Source organism: Portunus trituberculatus, chromosome 47 (assembly GCF_017591435.1).
Source record: "Portunus trituberculatus isolate SZX2019 chromosome 47, ASM1759143v1, whole genome shotgun sequence".
NCBI lineage: Eukaryota > Metazoa > Arthropoda > Malacostraca > Decapoda > Portunidae > Portunus > Portunus trituberculatus.
Genome location: NC_059301.1, coordinates 27,040,855 through 27,048,855, shown reverse-complemented (window position 1 = coordinate 27,048,855; position 8,001 = coordinate 27,040,855). Strand labels below are relative to the sequence as shown.

General features: G+C 39.4%; 1 protein-coding gene across 1 annotated transcript in view; it reads left to right on the top strand.

Moving 5' to 3' along the window:
- The first annotated feature begins 6,613 nt into the window (after window positions 1-6,613).
- LOC123498174 (protein inturned-like) overlaps window positions 6,614-8,001 on the top strand; it is a 58,514-nt gene continuing 57,126 nt past the window's right edge. The window contains exon 1 of the mRNA XM_045245341.1: window positions 6,614-6,908. The gene's annotated coding sequence lies outside the window, so the exon portion shown is untranslated. The remainder of the gene's footprint in view (window positions 6,909-8,001) is intronic.

The following is an 8,001-nucleotide window of genomic DNA, read 5'->3' as shown; positions in this document are numbered from 1 at the left end:
ACTAAGCCTTTCACACCACAAATCTCCGATGGGAAACCATCTGTTACAGATTCTGCATCATCTGCCGTGTCATGTGTATCAGCTAGCTCCAACAAACTGTCACTGTTTTCGGCATGAGGGACAACCTCCTCCTCCCTCATGTCACTGTTTATGTTTCCAGGGTCTGACATTATGCTGTGCTGTACCTGTTTCTTACTAGTTAGCAATCAGCTCGCCCTACAAACTTGATAATGAACACTCGAACTTGCTACGGTTACCACAGCCTTTGCTCCCGCGAACCATTAACGTGATACCTGTACAGCTGCACAAGCAAACGACTGGTTCCCTTCACTATTATGTACTTATTTCCTAATAATTGCTAACCAAATTGCCCTATAACAACGACGCACAGAATGTGTCGCGCTTGACACCTGTACACCTGCACTAAACAAACGACTGTGTCCCTTCACTACGATCATACGTGCTTCCTAATAATTGTTAATTCAGCATGCTCTTTCACTGCTACCACACATTCAATTATGATTCCATGACATGCCGCTGTTAACACAGCTCCAACTGCCAGCTGCTTTGGCCCACGTGGCACACCTGTACACCTACACGATACCCTATCACCACTATCATAAACTCGATTACTATTCCAGGCTGCGCCGCGCTTAGCACAGCTCTACAACACACCTGTACTGTCACAAATGTGATTATGATTCCAGACTGCACCCCGCTTAGCACAGCTCTAGCTGCTGTGAGCCACGTAACACACCTGTACCTATCACCACTAGCACAAATTCGATTATGATTCCAGTCTGCGCTGCGCGTAACACAGCTTTAGCTGCTGTGAGCCTCGTAACACCTGTACACCTGTACGAACAGTAGAGCATTTCCCTTCTCTCCCATGCGGGCAGCCGGGTACCAGCAAGATTACAACCTCTCGCACGCCCTCAGGAGGCGAGGACGTTCGACCGTGGAACGCACATACGCACACACTCATTGCTTTGCCGGCCGGCGTCACGGGCTCAACAGTGTGCGAGGCTCCCTGGCTGCCTGAAGCCCCGCTCGCCGGATGGCAAAACGTACATACACACACACACGCACTCCTCCACTACTCAGCCTGGCTGTCGGGCAGTCACTCCTGTCTTCTGTCCACTCCCTGGGTAGCGGAGTGCTTCCGGCGTCACACCATGTCACCAAGCAGATGTTGCGCCCAGACCTCGGGATCCCCGCCTCTCTTCTCCAGCACACAGCAGACCGTTGTCGTTAACTGTAGTCGCCGCTGGGCGAATGTAGTATTCAGGATGACAAAATGACCCAGTCGTTTACTCGCTTTAATGCGGTTAACCTGCATGACAATCAAATTGACACCAGTATGAGGAATATTGAAATGTAAACAAAACAGGGTTGCCAGGTTGGCGTTTTTTGCGCCAAATTCTGCCTTTTTGGCATATTTTTATTGTGTTTGGCAGGAAAATTTATTGTTTGGCATTTTCAGAATTTGGCATATTTTTTGGCGTTTTTTTCCCCCTTGATATGAAACTGTTACTTTGAAGCAAAGACCATTCTTTTACTAGCATAAAGTTGCAAGTCAGTTTTTTCTATGGTGACTCCTAAAATATACACCGTACTCTTTGCACGGTGGAAGTAAGAGAACATTAAAACAATAACAGTCTCAGCTGACGCTGCGTTCAGGTAAGTTATCTATACGTACTGCTGAAGGAATTACGGTTCTATTGATGTATATGTTGGCCATGTAGAGTGATGGAGGTTTGTTTAACGCCTTTGTAATATGAATGAATACATTCTAATGGCCAGTTCAGCAAACATTTGTGAATCCGATGATGCATTTGAATATATTTAGAGCCCCAGCAGAGTTGGTAATCTTGGTATCTAACCAAAGGATATATTTTCAAGGAAATATTTATATAAAAGATATATTTATTTTAAAGGATATATTTATTCTGTAATCTGTGAATTAGAGATTTTTCAGAAACTTTTTTTTTTTTTTTTTTTTGTATTTCAAGGAAATGTTTATATAAAGGATATATTTATTTTAAAGGATATATTTATTTAACACATTACAAACATTTTTCAGAAACTGAGTCCAGTCTACAAGACTACAATATAATATGTTTCAGCCGATGGTGGTTTATTAAGGTATCTGTGGAATTCAAGTGATGTTACATCACTTGAATTAAACAGATACCTTAATAGCTAATCTCACATGATACATCAGTGATGTATCATGTGAGATTAGCTATTTGTATTGGCTACAGTGGCTTATAACGTTCAGTTATATTTTAATAGGATTTTAGTTACTCATCATGTAACACATGTAAAGCCATGAAAATAGATAAAAGTTTGGCATATTTTTTGGCATATTAAAAATGAGTTTGGCATTTTTTGGCATATTTTTTTCCATAACTTGGCATCTTTTTAGCCAGAAAACCTGGCAACCCTGGATATATATATATATATATATATATATATATATATATATATATATATATATATATATATATATATATATATATATATATATATATATATATATATATACCAAATCATTTTGTTGGATTCTCAATATCTGAAGTTTGACATTCTTAGATTATAGTTAAAAAACATAAGCTTTTCACCTGTGTGAACTTTGTGTGGGTGGAGGAGCAGCGTCTGACTGAGACAGTGAGAATGCGTGGTGACTCATGACCGACCGTGTGACAGGATGCCGGAGTTCAGCCTATACGCGTTTCATACACGTCCAATTTAGAGGTTGTGGCTTATTACCACAGAAAACAGTATTCTATGACATACGGTAATCACCACGGAAACTTAATACGCCGTATTATATTAATTTGGTATCATCAATATCTTATATCGAATATATCACTAAGTAGTAAATTCCTTTTAGGTATCGGAAGTATCGGCATAAAATAAGCCGATACCGATACCGATACCCAAAAAATGGGCCGATACCGCCGATTCCGATACCGATACCGATGCATCGGTACATCTCTACTTTTGACCACATATCCTTGTAGAGCCGATGGTATTTTCCAGTTTTCAAGTCGCTAAGCAGTATTTTTGATGGCTTCCAGTCATAACAAGATACCTCCTGTCTAGCGATGGCCTGTTTCGCAAGCATTCTGTTTGCCACAGTGTTGGATAAGAGGCTATTTGACTGCTTCGTCTTTATTAAGTTGATTTTAGAAAACATTCGTTCGACTGAAGCAAATGAATGTGGTAGTGCCAAGAGATCTCTCATGAATACAACAAGATTAGGACATTTTGTTTTATTGTTCGCATCCTTTACTTGGAGTAGCTCTTGCCAGAAAGAAGTTGGTGACTGGTTCAAGCTTTGGAGGCTACCCTTGAACCACAACAGAGACTCCCATTCATCTTGTAAATCATCCAAGTTTGCTTCATTCACGAGTGTAGGGAAGTGAACAGCTAATTTTGCGACAAATTTCGGTTTTCGTTGTGGAGATAATGCAACTTTTGGGTCAATGATATGAAGTAGGGCCAGGACACCATTTTCGTCCAAAGGAAATCTCTTTCTTATTTGAGCACATAGTTCCACTAGAAATCCCCGACAGTCAGCAAGAAACTTTCTCTTTGATTCACCAAGCGGTTCTTTCAGTAGCAAAGCACTGCATCTTCCGCCAACATTTACGTCATCTACACCAAGGTACAGTGAGGAGTTGTGAGGATTAATGTCTGATAGTTTTCGTGATTCAAGCACCTCATTTTTAAGAAACATACTTAGGATGTTTCGATACTCGTCAGAGATTGAGGAGTACAGGCTGCTGAGCCTGAAGGACTCAGCCTGAAACTCTTTGTTCATTCTATCCACTTTTCCTAGGATATAATTCAGGAACAAAAGCATGTGTTTAGTGCCCTTCCTTGACATTGTCTTATATATTTGAGATGCTCCATCTTCATCTGAAGCAGACTCTGTCTGAAAGAACAGCAGGAGGGCATCCCACTGCTCCAAAACTCTGGATATCACTTGACCTCGAGATAACCAGCGGGTCTGTGAGAGTTTAATCATCTTGTGTTTGGGGCTCTGCACGACTTCTTGAATCAGTCTGAACTGATGTTGTCGCTTGCTACTTCGAGAAAAGTAGCAGCAAACGTTCTTCAAAAATTATTCAAGATAGGAAGGCAAGTGGATACATGCATGGCTAGTACAAAGGGCGAAAGAATGGCATACACAACCAAGGATATATACAGAGGGTACGTCTTCCTTCAAGCGTGCCTGTAATCCATTATGAACACCCATCATTGCCAAGCAATTGTCACTTGCGAAGCCAATGATATTTGTAAGTGGAATATATTTACTTTGGAATAGTTCTTTCACAACCTTGTACAGACCCTCTGCACTCGCATCTTCCACTTCTATTATGTCCAACAGGGCGTCTGTCACCTGACATTTCTTCTTATCGTAGAACCGTACCATTACTGCAAGAACCTGCGTCATCGATATATCAGTGCTCTCATTGATCATAAGGGAAAACTTGTTCTCTCTACAGATTTCCATTATTTCTTGGCGTTCTTCCCAAGCTAGTCCATATTGCATCACATATGAAGCTTTTGTTTTCTTCATTGTCATTTTCTTAACTGTATCACGTCCAGGAAACATTTTTTTCATCACCTCAATTAGATGATCCGCCTGCGAAAAAGGCATGCCGTGTTCTACCATGAACGCTGATAACAGCAGCTCAGCATTGTGCACTTTATCTTGTGGATCTTCCACTTGCTTCCTTGTGAAACATTTAATACTCAGACTTTTTTTCTTTGCTTCAAAGTTTTTCATATGTTTAGATGTTTCCTTATGTGCCATTAATCCTGACTTGTTGCAATTTTTCAGCTTGCTATCACATACTGTGCAATATACAACAAATCGGTCATCAGGATCAGATTTTATCCAGTCTTTTAACTCAGGGTCATTTAACCACTGACTTTTAAAAGCTTGATTATACCAAACTTTTGGTCTCTTCTTAGGTGGTGTTTTTTCACCACTCTCTGAGTCACTCATTTTCAAGTCTTTAACACTTTCACTACTTTAAGACGAGTTGTACTGGCACATTGAACACTGAAAAGTATCAAATACGTTATTAAAATTCAAGCGGCAGTATTTCGTTATCTTTTTTTTTTCCACAATTATTTTTATATTGAATATCAGACAGACTAGTTTATTATTTCCTCTTAATCACTGAACTTTCTAAATGCCCCTAAACAAGCTTCATATTTTAAAATCAGACTTCCATCCAACTGATATAACACTCACCAAACACTGGGAAGGATGTGGTGTGGGGCATTTCTAGTCACTCTGACTCACTCAATAAACTCTTTAAATTTTCCTTTAAAAAACACTACACCTCAAATTCGATGACGCACGGAGCACTAACAAGCAACACACGCGAGTAGGTAAATACATGATCAGTCTCCCAACACCCATCTTTCTTCACCCATTCAGACTCATGTCTTTCCCGATCTACCTACACACACACACACACACACACACCATCATTCCCCACCCATCCACACACTTGCTTCCTCACTTATCCCTACACATGCACACTCACATTATATTCTCCCAACCCGTTAAAAAATAATAAATAAATAAATAAACATATGCACACGCCTATGGTTACTTTTGTTCCTGGTAAGCACAAACAGGTGTTTTACTGTCTTTAGAGCAAACTGTCTGCATAATCTGATCCTTCACCGTAATTATAAAACACACGTGGTTTCACTTTATTAGTTTCACGACACTCACGCTACAAGAACCTCAAGGTAATCCGTTTGCACACCACCCACGCTAGCTGACAGACACTGACGAACCAGTCGACGCAGTCACGCAGACAATGCGGCGCCTGTATTCTGACGAGTATAGTACGTGTATAATACGTAAACAGTTTATAGTCCGTTCATCCAAGGAATCCAAGCCGAAACTGCTAGTTCGGTTGGCAGCCCTGCCCACCCCCGCCGCCACTAAACCTTCCCGACACTTAAATTTTCTTCAAGTACATTTATTTTTTTTCAAGCTATAAACTTGTATATCTATTGAGTTAAGTGAAGAAAAATAAATGTACTTGAAGAAAATTCAAGTGTCGGGAAGGTTTAGTGGCGGCGGGGGTGATCAGAGCTGCCAACCGAACTAGCAGTTTCGGCCTGGATTCCTTGGATGAACGGACTTTTTTTTTTTTTTTTTAGTCAGGTCCGACTCCGTTTGGCTCAGCAAAGTGTTCGAATCTCAAACCCAACGACTTCAGTCGACAATATAATGTATTTATAATTTACACTGACGAAAATATGTAATGTTATTTACACAAATATTATTTTTTTCCTATTATTATTATTATTATTACTATACATACGTATTTCATTTCATGAAATATCTGATACTGGAGGAAATGGGAAAAAATACATTAATTTCATTGCCATGACCAAAAAAAAAAAAAAAAAAAACTAAGATTTCCTGAATTTGACTGAAAAAACTCCAAGACTCCAAGCTTGGAGCAAAACAAAAACAAAAAACAAAAAAAAAAAGATCTAGTTGAAAAATCCAAGGAGTGGCAGCACTGAATTTTATTTACTTGATTCCTGTTCGTCAAAAAATGCACTGATCCTTCGAAGAAGTGGTCCTGATATACCATAGTCGGATAGTTTACATCATGTCAGTCTTTTAGCAATATCAAGTACAGTAACGTTAATAGTAGTGACCAGTGACCACCCCACCAATGAGGGTAGGGAGGGAAGCGTACGTCTGGCAGTCCTGCAACCTCTAACCTATAACTCGACTGTAAACAAACCTCCTCACCTGTTTGTTGGCCTTACCTTCACTGTGTTGGACTGTAGCAGCGTAGCCGGGGCCTCCGGCAGCACCAAATAAGCAGAGCACCTGCTGGCACGCTAGGGTAAGACTATGTGTGTGAAGAGCTGTTCTGACAGGTAAGCCGCTGCATTTTGAATAACGTGTGATTACATCAAAGGCTTTTATGAAAATAGTCTTAGTCTTCCAATTTTGATAAAATTTCACTATTTCGCTGATCTCATATGCTAGTTTTTGGCATGTTTAGAATTAACTTAACCATGTTTTCCCCTCAAATCATTGAAAATCTTGAATAGGCTAACTGGTACGAAAAAGAAGTGCACCACCAGGAAGTAAATTTTTTTTTTTTCGAAGACATATCTATATATGCATTTTGTTACAATTTTTTTCTTTAATATTGTAGCTGATGAATAGCTTTAATGTGAAATCAAATCAGCTGGGTGGAGGAGCTGCGAAGCGGGAGCCGGGAATCGAGGCGAGCGTGCGGGACGGTTTCTCGGAGACAGTGCCTAGCTTTGTGCCGTATTTGTTTACATCTCACAGCTGGGTTGGTCTAAGGACCAATGTTAGTAGGTTCTAGCAATTATTTAGGATTTTAGATATAAAATATTGGCCAAAGATAACAAAAATAAATGAACAGAAAGACCCACTGTCAGGAAACATAATTTTTCACTTCATATTTAGAGCATAAAGCTGCTTATTATTAATTTATTTATTTATTTGTGTTTTTTTTATGCCTGCCGAAACTTGGGTATGTTTGATAAGCCATCAGATATAATATTTAATTAACTTTTTAGATTTCTCTTTAAGAAGGGTCCTTTTTTTTTTCAAAGTAATTATTACCCCTAGTCAATTTCCCAACTTTTACATTAAAAAACAAAAATGTAGCTAGTGGATGTTATTGAAGGCCTGTTTATGTCATTAGTTTTTTTGGGTTTCCTAGTTAAATTTTAATATAGATTGCTGCAGAGGTCTTGTAGTACAGTGATTGTGGCAGCAGCTTTTCACTATTTGAATCTTGCATATGGCAGTGGTCATGTGTTTGTGCTCAACTATGAAATTAGTGATACATTTTTTTTCTATTAAAGGCTAAAGTTTCTTCTCATTTTTTGATACCGACATTAAGTCTCATCACTGGAGAATACTGTAAGATCTTACCACTTTTACGACAACAACAA